The sequence below is a fragment of the Macaca mulatta genome, chromosome 8, assembly GCF_049350105.2.
Source record: "Macaca mulatta isolate MMU2019108-1 chromosome 8, T2T-MMU8v2.0, whole genome shotgun sequence".
NCBI lineage: Eukaryota > Metazoa > Chordata > Mammalia > Primates > Cercopithecidae > Macaca > Macaca mulatta.
Window position 1 is genome coordinate 138551955 of NC_133413.1, and position 12891 is coordinate 138564845.

At 47.8% G+C, this 12891-nt stretch overlaps 1 protein-coding gene across 1 annotated transcript in view; it reads left to right on the forward strand.

Moving 5' to 3' along the window:
• The window catches only part of LOC106999943 (uncharacterized), a 303356-nt gene extending 299644 nt beyond the window's left edge, over positions 1 to 3712 (forward strand). The window contains exon 9 of the mRNA XM_077942878.1: positions 365 to 3712. The gene's annotated coding sequence lies outside the window, so the exon portion shown is untranslated. The remainder of the gene's footprint in view (positions 1 to 364) is intronic.
• The last annotated feature ends 9179 nt before the right edge of the window (positions 3713 to 12891 follow it).

Here is a 12891-nt window from a genome sequence, read left to right on the forward strand (position 1 = left end):
TTTGTGGGGCACAGGGTACATAAGATTCTGATTTACTTTTCCATCATGGTGAATGGCATGATCTTAGACACCTTAGTTAGCTTTATTCAAACTCAGTTTTCCAATCTGTAAAATGGCAACATTCACTATATGTTGTCAATCTCTTTGATGGACAGGGCCCACAGTTAGGAGCCTCTCGAGACCCTCGTGTCTAGAGCGGTGAAGGAGAGCTTTCTGGAATGAGTGAACATGTGTCAGATGCTCTAAGGTCCTCATTAGAAGGGTGCCCTGTCCCCTGTACCAGCTGAGCAAGGTGGGTGGGCCACCATCCTGCTACCATTTTATAGTCAGTGGATCTTTTTTTTCTTTTTCTCTTTCTCTCCAGAAGGACAGAATAATGGGCTCCAGATTCGCAAGCCCCACCAAGAGGATCACCCCAGGAACCCTTGGAGGCTGAGGAATTCACTGAGGCTAGTGCATCTCGAGACTCAGGATGAAGACCCAACTTGGGGCTGTCAAAGGTGCAACCTGCCAGCTGAGACCTCCAAGGGTCGAGCCCGGGCCCCTTTGCCTTGTTCATGGCTTAGGCCAGTGCTTAGCATATAGTAAACAACTTGTAAATGTTTATGAGAGGATGTGTGGGGGGTCATCCCTTCGGAATGGCACACTGTCCATTATCATTGTCCTCAGAGGCTCCAGCCTCAGGTGCTTCTTAAACTTCGATGGGAATGATGGCAGCAGGTGGGTCCAGGGCTCAGCACGAGAGCTCACAGCAGGCTGTGCTCCACCCCACGCAGGCCCCCAGTCTTGCCATGTTTCCTCTGCCTCACCAGGCTGGCCTAGAAACTGCTTCCAACTGAAGCCAGCCAACATGCCTGCCCCTAACCACACCTGCAACTCTAGGGTCACCGTTAGTCTAGATTAGGGGCCCTTAAACTGTAGCCTTTGCCAGGCATGGTGGCTCATGCCTGTAATCCCAGAACTTTAGGAGGCCAAGGCGGGTGGATCACTTGAGGTAGGAAGTTCGAGACCAGCCTGGCCAACATGGCGAAACCCCGTCTCTACTAAAAATACAAAAATTCGCCAGACATGGTAGCGCACACCTGTAATCCCACCTACTTGGAAGACTGAGGCAAGAGAATCGCTTGAACCTAGGAGGTGGAGGCTGCAGGGAGCTGAGATCACACCACTGAACTCCAGCCTGGGCAACAGAGTGAGACTCCCTCTCAAAACAAACAAACAAACAAACAAAGAAACACTACAGCCTTTGGGCTAAATCTGGTCAGTGTTCTGTGCTTGTAAGAACTCTTGAGTTAAGAACAATTTTTACGTCTCTCTAAAGGGTTGAAGAATACAAAAAGAATATTTAACAGAGACCATCTGGCTAGCAAAGCCTAAAATATTGACCCTCTGGTCCTTTACAGAAAAGGTGTGCTGGTCACTGGACTGGGCAGTGCCGACCGCACCCCGGGCTCCCTGTGAAAATTTCAACCATACACACTCATCTCCTTTCTCTTATCAACACTGAGGCAGGTGAGATTATCATTCCTTGTAAACATGGAGAAACTAAGGCACAGAGAGGCTTAACTCATTTACCTGAGAATCTATTAAGTAACAGAGCCAGGGTTCCAACCCAGGCGGTCTAGCTTCAGAGTCCATACCTCCTAGCTGCACTCTGGGCCATCAGCGTAGGGACGAGCTTCAGACAAGAACTCCCCTCTTAGTTTCCGCCCTATCCTGCCCCACAGCCAGTGGACAGGCATTTTGCACCCCAGCCTCCCCCAGCCAGCTCCTCCTCAGAGATTTTCTGCAGGGACTTAGACGAGGCTCTGGGACCACCCTCCTTTTCTGCCCCACCCGGCACCTGGAACTCTGCTTGATCCTGCTCCCTCTAAGGCTGGACACGTCTCCATGAGCCAGGCCTGAAGTTGTTCCCCTCTCTGGACCTCAGGACCTCCCTTCCTAGGAGCAATTCCTGTATCCCCATCCTCTCTGCCTTCCCCTCTTCCCACCATGTCCTTCCAATAAGGGGCTGGATTTGTAGTGTGCAGCCTTGGGAACAGGGTTGGGCTCAGGGATTGGGAGCAGAGGCCCAGAGCTCTGACTGACCCTCTGTCATCCCCAGGAGGAGAAGCTGCTGTATTTAGAGTGTCACAAAGAATAGTGTTGGAGGCTTCAGAAACCACGGGAGATTCTGAACTTCTAGGCTAAGCAGATGGGATGGTGCCTCTGTGATCAACAGGCCTGGTAGAGGGATGCAGGAGGGGGTGAGAATGGAAAGACAGCTGCCACGGGGAACAGAGAGCTTTTCAAGTCACCGTTGTCCCCTCCCCACCTCACCATCAGGGCTAAGACTAAACCTAACCATCCGGTTGCAGCCCCTCGGCCCTGGGGATGGAGATTAGTGTGCATAGAATGAAGGTACAGAGGCCATGTTCTGGCTGTGTGACCTTGCACAGGTTGCATAACACTCTGTGCCTCACTTTACTCATTTTTAAAATGATGAAGATGATAACTACCTGGCAGGGTCTTATATTAGAGATAATACGGTTCCCAGCACTTTGTAAGCACTCGGTGTGAAATTGTCTTCTGCTGCTTCCCTTCATCAGTCCACCCCTCCTCTGCAGAGGTTTCCTCCATGCTGAGCAAGCTGGCAGTAACTAAGGCCCTGCTGGGCGCATCCCTAGTGCCTTCTGCCCAGGCCTCGGGACCCCCAGGGATCCTGGCCCCTGTGGACAGGGACTTTTGTGCTCTCCTTCACTGTTACCAGCAAGAGTGAGTCCTGCACTGAATTTCCATGGGATCATTGTTTGCTAACATTTGTGTGTGAGTTACCGTCTAGAAAGCAGCTTTTCTGGCCTTTTCCCATTAATTTCACGAAAGTTATCTTCCTTTGCCGTTACTGCAGTCCTGTGAGAGGTTCATTACCCCATTTTACAAACAACTAATGCTCCCAGATGAAGTGACTCCCCCGGGGTCGCCTAGCTAAGCAGTGGAGAGTGGGTCTCCCACCCGGCCCTCTCACTGTGACTCCTGTTCTCCGCGTCATTGCATATGGCGACATGTGGGTCACGTTTTCACACATCCCTGGCTGATATGGAATGGTGAGCTTCTCCTGGGTCTTCCGAGGAGGGATGCTTTCAGGGGTGTTTTGGAATGAAGGCAGTGGAGGCCAAGAGACCTCTAGGTCAAAGCCAGGCAGGAGGGTCCTCTCAGGGACCCAGCCAACAAGTTGCATTTCTCCCTCAGAGGCTTGAAGAGGCAGAACACCCGAGAGGAGTCTGGGGCCACCACCCAGCGTCACTGGGAAAACGGCAGCAGGAAATGTCCTCTCACCTGCGTGCTCCACCTCTGTCCACACCTTCCCTCCTTCTGGAAGCCTTGCCTGACCACTGGCCTGCCCCTTCTATGGGAATCGCTGCTGACCTTGCAGCTCACTGTAGACTTATATGTATGCAGAAATATAATTTTAATTACTTTTGTATTGCTCCAAGAGTGATACCGAATCACAACAGAAAATTTAAATAAACAAACTAGCCAAATTAATACAAGCAATCACCCCAGTCAAATACACCCAGCTCACATTTTGATGTAAAATCTTCCAGTACATTTCCTATGTACATATATATTTTTAGGAAGGAGATTATATTTTACATGCTGTTTTCTAAAACGTTCTTTTAAAACTGTGTCATAAACATTTTTCCTTATAATTAAATCGTCTTCTACAACGAAATTTGCTAATGAATTTTTTTTTTTTTTTATCATGGTCACTGTTGTGTTATGTATATCTTAGTTTAGCATCCTCAGTTACATTGTAAGCATTTTAAGGACTCAGTTTCCCCAGCCAGCCTCAGGGTGGGTTTGTTCATTGATTGATGGCTGTGTGGGGTGCAGGAGGGAAGTAGAAAGTGAGTGAGATTTGGGTAAGCAAAACTGGGTTTAAATGCTGAGTTTGCAAATTCCATAAATTTCTGCTTCCCTCCCTCCCTCCCTCCCTCCCTTCCTTCCTTCCTTCCTTCCTTCTTCCAGCCTTCCTTCCTCGCTCCCTCCATTCCTCCCTCCCTTCCTTCCCTCCTTGCTGAAACAAATGCCTTGTTAGATATTTTATATACTCATGTAAATATGCACTCATTTAAATATCATGTGGGCACCTCCTCTGAGTGGCCCTGAGCTTGGTTCTGGGGATGTGGCACTGCACAAGAGAAACCAGGTCTCTGCTCTCATGGAGCTTGATGCATCCAGTTGGGGGCACAGACCCAAATCAAGCCAACAGACAAAACCTAAGCAGGCCACTAACTTGTGTTTAAGTACAACATCCACATGGACGGGAATGAGAATTACAGGGGACCACACTTGAACTGGGGTCCAGCAAAGCCCTCTCTGGGGAGGTGACAGTCAAGCCCAGACCTAAAGAAGCCTGCTGCAGGGAGGATGGAAAAGACGTTCTGACAAAGCCCTTGAGATCGGGAAGGCTTTGGCTTAGATGAGGAACTTCAGTTGGTCATCCCCTCTCTCATCCATCCTATTGAAACCACCTTTGCAAAAAGTATATCAGTGAGAAAATTATTTGCAAAAAATTTTCAAAAGGTATATCAGTGAGAAAATGATAACAGCAAGCTGAGCTAACCCAACCTCCATCTTGCCTTTCCCTTAATTATTCCTGGGCTATTGGGTCAAGCTAACTTTAGAAGATACTTAGGCTACGGTTTAAATGATAATAGGCCTTGCCCAAAACTCAACCACTTTTGTAAAGCTAATAGGGGACCATCAGGGTGTGGGGAGAAGAGCCTGAATCCTACTAAGGTGCAGACATTATTCCGGTGGTTATAAGATATGCAACTTTCCCAATACAACACTACTATTATAGATTGGCCTTTTGCGATATCTTTCCAGGTTTTTTGCATATTTGACACCCGTGGCTCCACCTGGACCTGATGGCTCCACCCAGAAGCAATTCAGCCCCACAGGAGGACAGCTTCAACCCATTACCATTTCCTCTCTGCCCCAACCAATCAGCAGCAAGCACCTGTTACCTGTCCACCCCCACCCCTTCCCCCAAACTGCCTTTGAAAAATCCCTAACCTATGAGCTTTGAACAAGATGATATGAGTACGAACTCCATCTCCCATGTGGTGTGGCTGGCCTCGTGTCTATTAAATTCTTTCTCTACTACAATGCTATGGTCTTTCTTTATGCAGTGGGCAGGAATAACCCCTTGGGTGGTAACAAATCTGGGGTCTCATGTGGGATTGTACTCTTGGCTACCTGTGCATGGTTCGGTAGCCCCTCGCTGGCAACGGACCTGGAGGCCAGCCCAAGCGGCTGCCTAGTTCTCCTGGCAGAGAGATGGGGGCTGACTCTGGCACCATCTCTAGCGGGGGGACACTGCTGACCACGGTGCATGGATGCAGTGGGCAGGAAGAATCCCTTGGGCAGTCACGCTACCTATCCAGTCCATCTGTCAAATGTATCCAGACTATGACCTCCTCTCATTTCTTGGTCAAAGCCACCATCATTCCTGCCTGGAATTTTTGCAACAGCCCCTGGGTTGGTCTCCCAGCTTCTGCCTTTGCCTCTCAATCTGTCCTCAAAACAGCAGCCTGGGTGATCCTTTGAAATGGCAGCCAGAGCACATAAGCCCATTTACTTCAAAACCCTCAAAGGGTTCCATCTAATTTGGAGTAAAAGCCACAGGCCTCACCATGGCCTGCGAGGCCCATGGGATGCAGCCCTGTGACGTCTCTGATCACATCCTCTTTCTTTCCATCTCATTTCACCCTGGCATCCTGGCCCCTTTGTCATAACTCAGACCCTCCAGCCATAATTCTGCCTCAAGTTCTCTGCACCTGCTGTTTCCTCTGTAGCCTGTCTGTCCACTCCCTCATCCCTTCTCAGTCTTTGCTCAGGTATCTTCATTTCCATGAGGCCTTCCCTGGCCACCAAATTTAACACTCAAACTTCCCCACATCCCATGAAGCTCGCTATGCTCTTTGCTGGTTCTCTTTTCCTCCATTGTTCTTGGTGTCTCCTACTGGGTCCTACAATTAATTGTTTGAGTTGATTTATTAGTTTCTCCTACTCCCCTGGAATAGAAACTTCAGGAAGGCAGGGAGTTTTGTCTTATCTCTTTCCAAGGAAAATATTTGTGACATGGTAGGCACTCCGTAAGTATTTGTAAAACAAATGACTGGACTCCCTTATACCAAAGACATACCAAAGGCGGACTGCACAGAAAACAAATCTTGACTTTAAGCACAAACCTTTTGATATACATATATATGTCCAAGGTTTCCTTTTTTTTTTTTTTTTTTGTTGCAGAGAAGTGCCCTTTCTGGTTTCCCCTGCTGCCCATCGGGATGCACTCAGGCAGCAACTGTGCAGTAAATGGGACACCTTTAGCCTCTGGTTTCCCAGAGCAGAGAGCTGTCAACACCAGAAGCTATTTTTGCCTCACCTCTGGTGCTCTGGAGTGGCAGGCCAGTCACAGGTGTGGTGCATCAGACTATGAAGAGGCAGCGTGGCCACAACTCTGTGCCAGGATGCTGACCTCTTTGAGGCAAACAGCATGAGCTGGAAAAAGTGTGTCTATCTCAGAGTTCAAAACTGGTGAATTCCCCCGTTGCTCTTCAGCATCTCCTGGGTCCGTATGATCTGACTGCCACCCACTATCCCTTTTCCTCACTGGGCTCCAGATACACTGGCTTCCTTCCTTCCTGAAGCCTCCATCTGCTGCCGAGCTCAGGGCTTCGTCAGATGCTCACCCTGCCTGCGCTGCTTCCTGCAGCGTGCTGAATTGTGTCTCGCGAAAGATAGGCTGAAGTTTGAACTTCCAGAACCTGTGAATGGGACCTTATGTGTAACAGAAATAGGGTCTTCACAGATGCAGTCAAGTCCAGATAAGGTCACTCTGGATGAGGGTGGCCCCTAATCCACTGGCTGGTGTCCTGAGGACAGAGACACACAGTGGGGAGGCCTTGGGAAGATGGAGGTAAAGGTGGGAATGATGCATCTCCAAGCCAAGGAGCACCAAGGATCGCTGGCAACCACCAGACTCCAGGAAGAGGCAAAGAAAGGCTCTTCCCTACAGCCTTCAGAGGGAACACGGCCCTGCTGACACCTTGACTTCAGACTGCTAGTCTTCAGAGCTGTGGAAAAACGCTTTTCTGTTATTTTAAGCTCCCCAATGTATAATATTCTGTCATGGCAGCCCCAGGAGACGAATACATTCCTTTCTCCTCCTTCAATTCACACCTCTAGTGCCATCTCCTTGAAGAGATATTCTTTAACTCCCAGTCATTACTAGGTTCCCAAGTTCTACACCTTTTGCCCTGGAACCTATTCCCATGGGAGATTCTCTTTTGGTAGCCTCCCCCGACAGGGTGTAAGCCCCTTGGTGTTCAGGTTGCTCACTATGGGTCCTTAGTCTCTGAGGGCATCTTCAGCACACATTGTGTGAGCAATCAATTTTTGTTGAATGAATGCATTGCAGTCTGGAGTGAGCCTTCTGGGCCTCAGAAGCATCTTGCTTTGATTCTGTCTGTGCGTTATAAGATCCCAGTCAGAAGGTTGCCCTGGGTGCTTCCCCTAGAAATCCTCAAAGTACAATTATTCAAATTGAGTCACTCAGCCCATGGTACCCTACGGTTACAGATGACACAAGAAACATGAGAACCTCTGAGGACTTTCCAAGCTGGGGTCTGTTCTTACTGTTTAGCATGAAATGTGTTTTCCTGCTAAGAACATGAACCAGAAATGAGTTTTACCAAGTGGTTAGCAAGACCTTAAATAGAAAGGAAACTCCAAAAAATGTAACTTCTCTCACACTTAAGCCTCCTTTTCAACTTCCCTTTCCTGCTTCCCATCACTAGAACCTCCAGATCTTATTTCCTTGGTTATGATGAATGGTGGCCCCTATTTCAGACCTCCCCGAATTCTGCTGAACTTCCCCTCTTTGGGTTTTAGACAGAGATGTGTGGTAAGTGCCTCTAGAACTGACATCTCCTGTGAGGCCCTTCTCTTACATGCTAGGTACGTTTGGCCTCTGATGGATTCAGAATGGTCTTTATTGAGCACCTACTAAGTGCTAACTTTTACACTAGGCAGTTTGACACTCTGTAACTTCTTTTTCATTTACTCTGCTCCAGAAACTTATGTTCACTATGATGTGCTCTCGCTTTGGATCCATTTTACTGATGAGGAAATTGAAGCTCAGAGAGGTCAAGTAATTTGCCTAAGGTCACACAGTTAATAAATGGTAAAGCCGTTTTCGATTCTACATCTGCTTGACTCTAAAGTTGGAGGGTTTTCTCTCCTAACTTTTACAAGTAAAAACCCACCCTAGCTAGAAATGGCAAGGGGCTTTATTGTAAGGATTTGGGCTGTGCCTGGGACTGCCTGGTGGTTATCCAGCAGCCTCATACGAGGAGTTTAACTGTTGGATTTATGGACTTGGGACCATTGGTGTGTGCTCAGCACATGCCACAGACCTGGCAAGCATGCTGGCCTGGGGGTCATCGGCTCTTGGGGCTGTGTTTTCTGATTAAGGGACATTAGGCTAGCCACTTCCCACATCCAGCTTCAGTTTCCCCAACTATAAAATTAAGACATAGATATGCTTTCCACGCTGCCATCCTGCCCTGATAATCGAGGATTTTAGCATCTCAGGGCTATAGTGACCCATACTTCTACACCCCTCAAACTCCTGCCTTTGGAATCTGGAGCCACGGCTTACATAAAAACTCCCAAGGCTTCCATGCAGGTCCGTTCTGTCAGAGGCCCCAGCTTCTCTATCCCTTTTCCTCCCCTCAGTCGACATCCCCTCCTGTCCTGGAGTTAGTCCTGCTGGAGGACCTTGGGCAAGTTCCTTCACCTCTCTGAGCTTCCGTATCCTTCTGTTTAATGATCTCAAATGAATGTAACAACCCCACCTCATGGCTCATTATGAGGGGGAAATGAAATGAAACAATAATCACTGTTTACCTTTCAGGCCCTGGCAGAAGTGCAGGCTCTGGGGCTGAGTGGATGGGTGCAAATCTTGGCCTTGCTGCTCCTCCCCGCCCAGGCTGTTTGGGCCTGGACCAGTTGCGTGTTGCTCCACACCTCCACATGCTCTCTTGTCAGGCAGAAACAGTACCGACATCCCCCTACGCCTGTTATGAGAGTTCAGTGAGCTGATATTTCTAAAACACATCAAACAGTGTGGGGCATTAGGTAGCCCCTAATGCCATTCATGCCAACAAGTGCTGCAGGAGAGTTAGCCATTATTCTTAGGTCAACTAATTATTCAATCAGCCTGCCAAAGGAGGTACTGTTATTAGCCCCATTTTATAAACAGGAAAGATCAGTAACTTGGCCAAAGGCAGAGGGGCAGGCCTTGAGCCCAGGTTGACAAGGCATTCTAGGGGGAGGCACCTCACCTTCAGTTACGCTGACTGCTCGACATAAGAGGCCTCCCTACTTGGGGCTTAAAGGTTTGCAATAGTCACCTTGAAATTCTTGAAAATCTTAATCACTTTATCTTTGAGTTTGTGTTTTGTAAGTGAAGTTCTGCTTCTGCCATCTTCCCGTCTGCCCAGATGTGCCCAAGACTGAAGAGGGTCAGAATCAATCCCATAATTGTGCCATGGGGCAGGGCTGTGGAGATCTTCAAGGGGCCATATTCACCCTGCAAGTATTCCTGTGTGAAAGAGAGTATGACATTAAATAGATAAAAGCAAAACAAAACAAAACAAAACACGCCAGGATGAAGATCTCAGAATAAAGAAAAAAGCTTTTTTTTTCTTCCTGTTTGAACAAGCATTTTCATTCTGCACCAGGTCTTGCTAATAAGGTAGCCAGATCTGGGTGCATAGCATGTCATGGGTGGGAATGAAACGATAGCACTCTTTCGCTTCAGTAAAAACCCTCAAAATACTTGTTGCAAGTTTAGTAATTCAGAGCAGTTTGTTCTGACTTTTGATTCACAGGTAGAGACGAAGTCTTTAGCTGAAAGGTAAGAGTTTTGCCACTTCCTACAAATATAGATATATTTTTTCCCTAAAACCTCCTAAGGCCTTTGTAAGATTTGCATCCAAAATATGGGCCCTTTGCCCACTGACATTCCTGTTTGGTAGTGGATGAGAGGGAAATCTTATTTTTTTTCTTCTTCTGTTGTTATAATCCTCAGATGCAGAGTGTTCTCTTTAAAAGACGCATTTAAAGGGCAATTACTTTATGCAAATGTCGGTATCTCTGGATGGCTGGCAAGGCTGGAGTCAGGCCACGGAAGCCTGGAAAGTGGACTGTGCAGGCTGTGCAGGGGACCAGGAGGGAGGCCCTGCTTGCCGGTATCAGCAACTTTCTTCGGCTGCCTCCTGGACCTCTGGGAGAAGACTCAGCAACCACAGCCAGAGTAATGGGAAGATCACAGCCGCCCAGGGCAGAACCAGGGGACACCTCATCTGGTTTATCTCATGTGAAATAGATGAGGCTCCTTGAGATCTGAGCCAGTAGCCACTCGAAGCCAATCCTGGGAGCCACTGCAGACCTGTGTCCAATGAGAGATCTCAGTTAAGGTAGAATAGACCGCACGAGGCTGGGAGCGACTTCTCCTGCTTCCGTGTAGGCCACAACACAGCAGAGGGTGAACAATCCAGGAAAGAGTGAAGGATGCAGGAGGAGCCCCCTAGGGGGCTAGGGGAGGCCAGTATGGGAAAAGGTGGCCTGGGATTGTATGGTGGGGGAGAGGCAGCTAGGCTCCAGCCCCTTTTCTTACCCTCGGAGCCTATCCAGTCTTCAAGAGATCATTGCCGGCCGGGCGCGGCGGCTCGCACCTGTAATCCCAGCACTTTGGGAGGCCGAGGCGAGCGGATCACGAGGTCAAGAGTTGGAGACCATCCTGGCCAACATGGTGAAATCCCATCTCTACTAAAAATACAAAAACTAGCTGGGCACGGTGGTGCGTGCCTGTAGTCCCAGGTACTTGGGAGGCTGAGGCAGGAGAATCGATTGAAGCAGGATAATCGCTTGAACCCAGGAGGCGGAGGTTGCAATGAGCCAAGATCGCACCACTGCACTCCAGCCTGGGCAACAGAGAGAGACTCCGTCTCAAAAAAAAAAAAAAAAAAAAAAAAAAAGAAAAAGAAAAAGAAAAAGAGAGAGAGAGACCACTGTCCCAGTGGCTAGGCCCAATCTCATTTCCACAGCTGCTTCAGGCATCTCTGAAACCCGCAGATGGAGCAGCCCGGGCTGTGGACACTCTGCGACATCCATGCCTGCTTGTTGCTTAGTGAGCCTGTTCTCATCACTCCCCCGGCACCACCCTCGGCATTTGCTCCACTCCTCCTAGAGCTGCATCTTTCATGTTTGCATCACTAAATGCACCTTTACTGTTTCTCTGTTTATGGGAGAAAAATTAGGAAGTATGGGAGGCAGGCCACAACAGTCTTTGCCTCGGGTTCCCTTGGGTGAGTTTTGCCCCTTCTCCAAGAGGGGACCTGACTAGAGAGGCTCATGGTTCAGATCGGTGCTTTAAATTCCCAGCATACAATTGAGTCGTTTTTACTTGTTTCTCCAATTTGTTAATAGTAGCTGGCCTTTACTGAGTTCCATCTATGAGCTTGGCCCCCTTGCTAATCTCTCTACTATATACAATATCCCTTTTAAATATTTTTTATCGCTATATAGTTTACAGATGACAAAATGCAAAGATCTTAAGTTAGAATTTGGTGTGTTTTGCAAATGTATACATCCTACTACCCCTCACCCCCAAACAAGAACACAGGACATTTCTATCACCCCTGGGAGTTTCATTGTGTCTCTATTTTCCATCCTGCTCACCCCACATGAAGGTGACCACTGTTCTAATTTCTGTCCTACCCATGCATTTTCTCTGTTCTAGAACTTCTTAGAATCATCTTTACTTTCCTCATGTCTAGCTTCTTTTCTTCAGCACCCTGTTGATGAGATTCATCCAGGTTGTTGCACAGATAAAAAACACTTCCTTTTTATCGCTATTTACTATTCCATTGTCTGGATACTCCACACTGTTAATTATTTCATCTATTTGATGGACATTTGGGATGTTTTAAGTGTGCATTGATGATGAATAAGGCTGCTGGAGATTTCATGGACAAGGATTTTTATGGACATACGTCTTGGGGAAATACCTAGAAGAGGAATTGTTGGATCATATGCTAAGTATATTTTTAGCTTTCTAAGCAACTGCCAAACTGTTTTTCCAAGTGGTGGTATTTTTTTTTTTCCTTTTTTATTTTGAGACAAAGTCTTGCCCTGTCACCCAGGCTGGAGTGCAATGGCATGTTCTCAGCTCACTGCAGCCTATGCCTCCCAGGCTCAAACGATTCTCCTGCCTCAGCCTCCCGAGTAGCTGGGATTGCAGGCACCCACCACCACACCTGCCTAATTTTTGTATTTTTAGTAGAGGCAGGGTTTCACCATGTCAGCCAGGCTGGTCTCAAACTCCTGACTGCCTTGGCCTCCCAAAATGCTGAAATTACAGGCGTGAGCCACCGCACCCGGCCAGTATTATTTTTTAACTCTTGCCAGGAGCAGAGGAGAACTCCAATTGTTCCACATCCTCACCAACATTTGGTATTGACGGTCTTTTTGATTTTGGCCATCTTAGTGGGTGTGGAGTGCTGACTCGCCGTGGTTGTTATTTACATTTTCCTAATTACTAATGGCATTGGGCATTGTTTCATGCACTTACTGCATATATCTTCTTTGTGAAGTGTCTAGGTCTCTTCTGTATTTGGGAAGATGGGTTGTCTGTCTTTTTATTATCGAGTCACGAGGGTGATTTATATATCCTTGATACAAATCCCTGGTCAGATCCAGGTGCTGCAAATATTTTCTTCCAGTCTCTACTCAGCTGTCTCTTTTAATCCTCCCAGCAACTCAGTGAAGTAGATG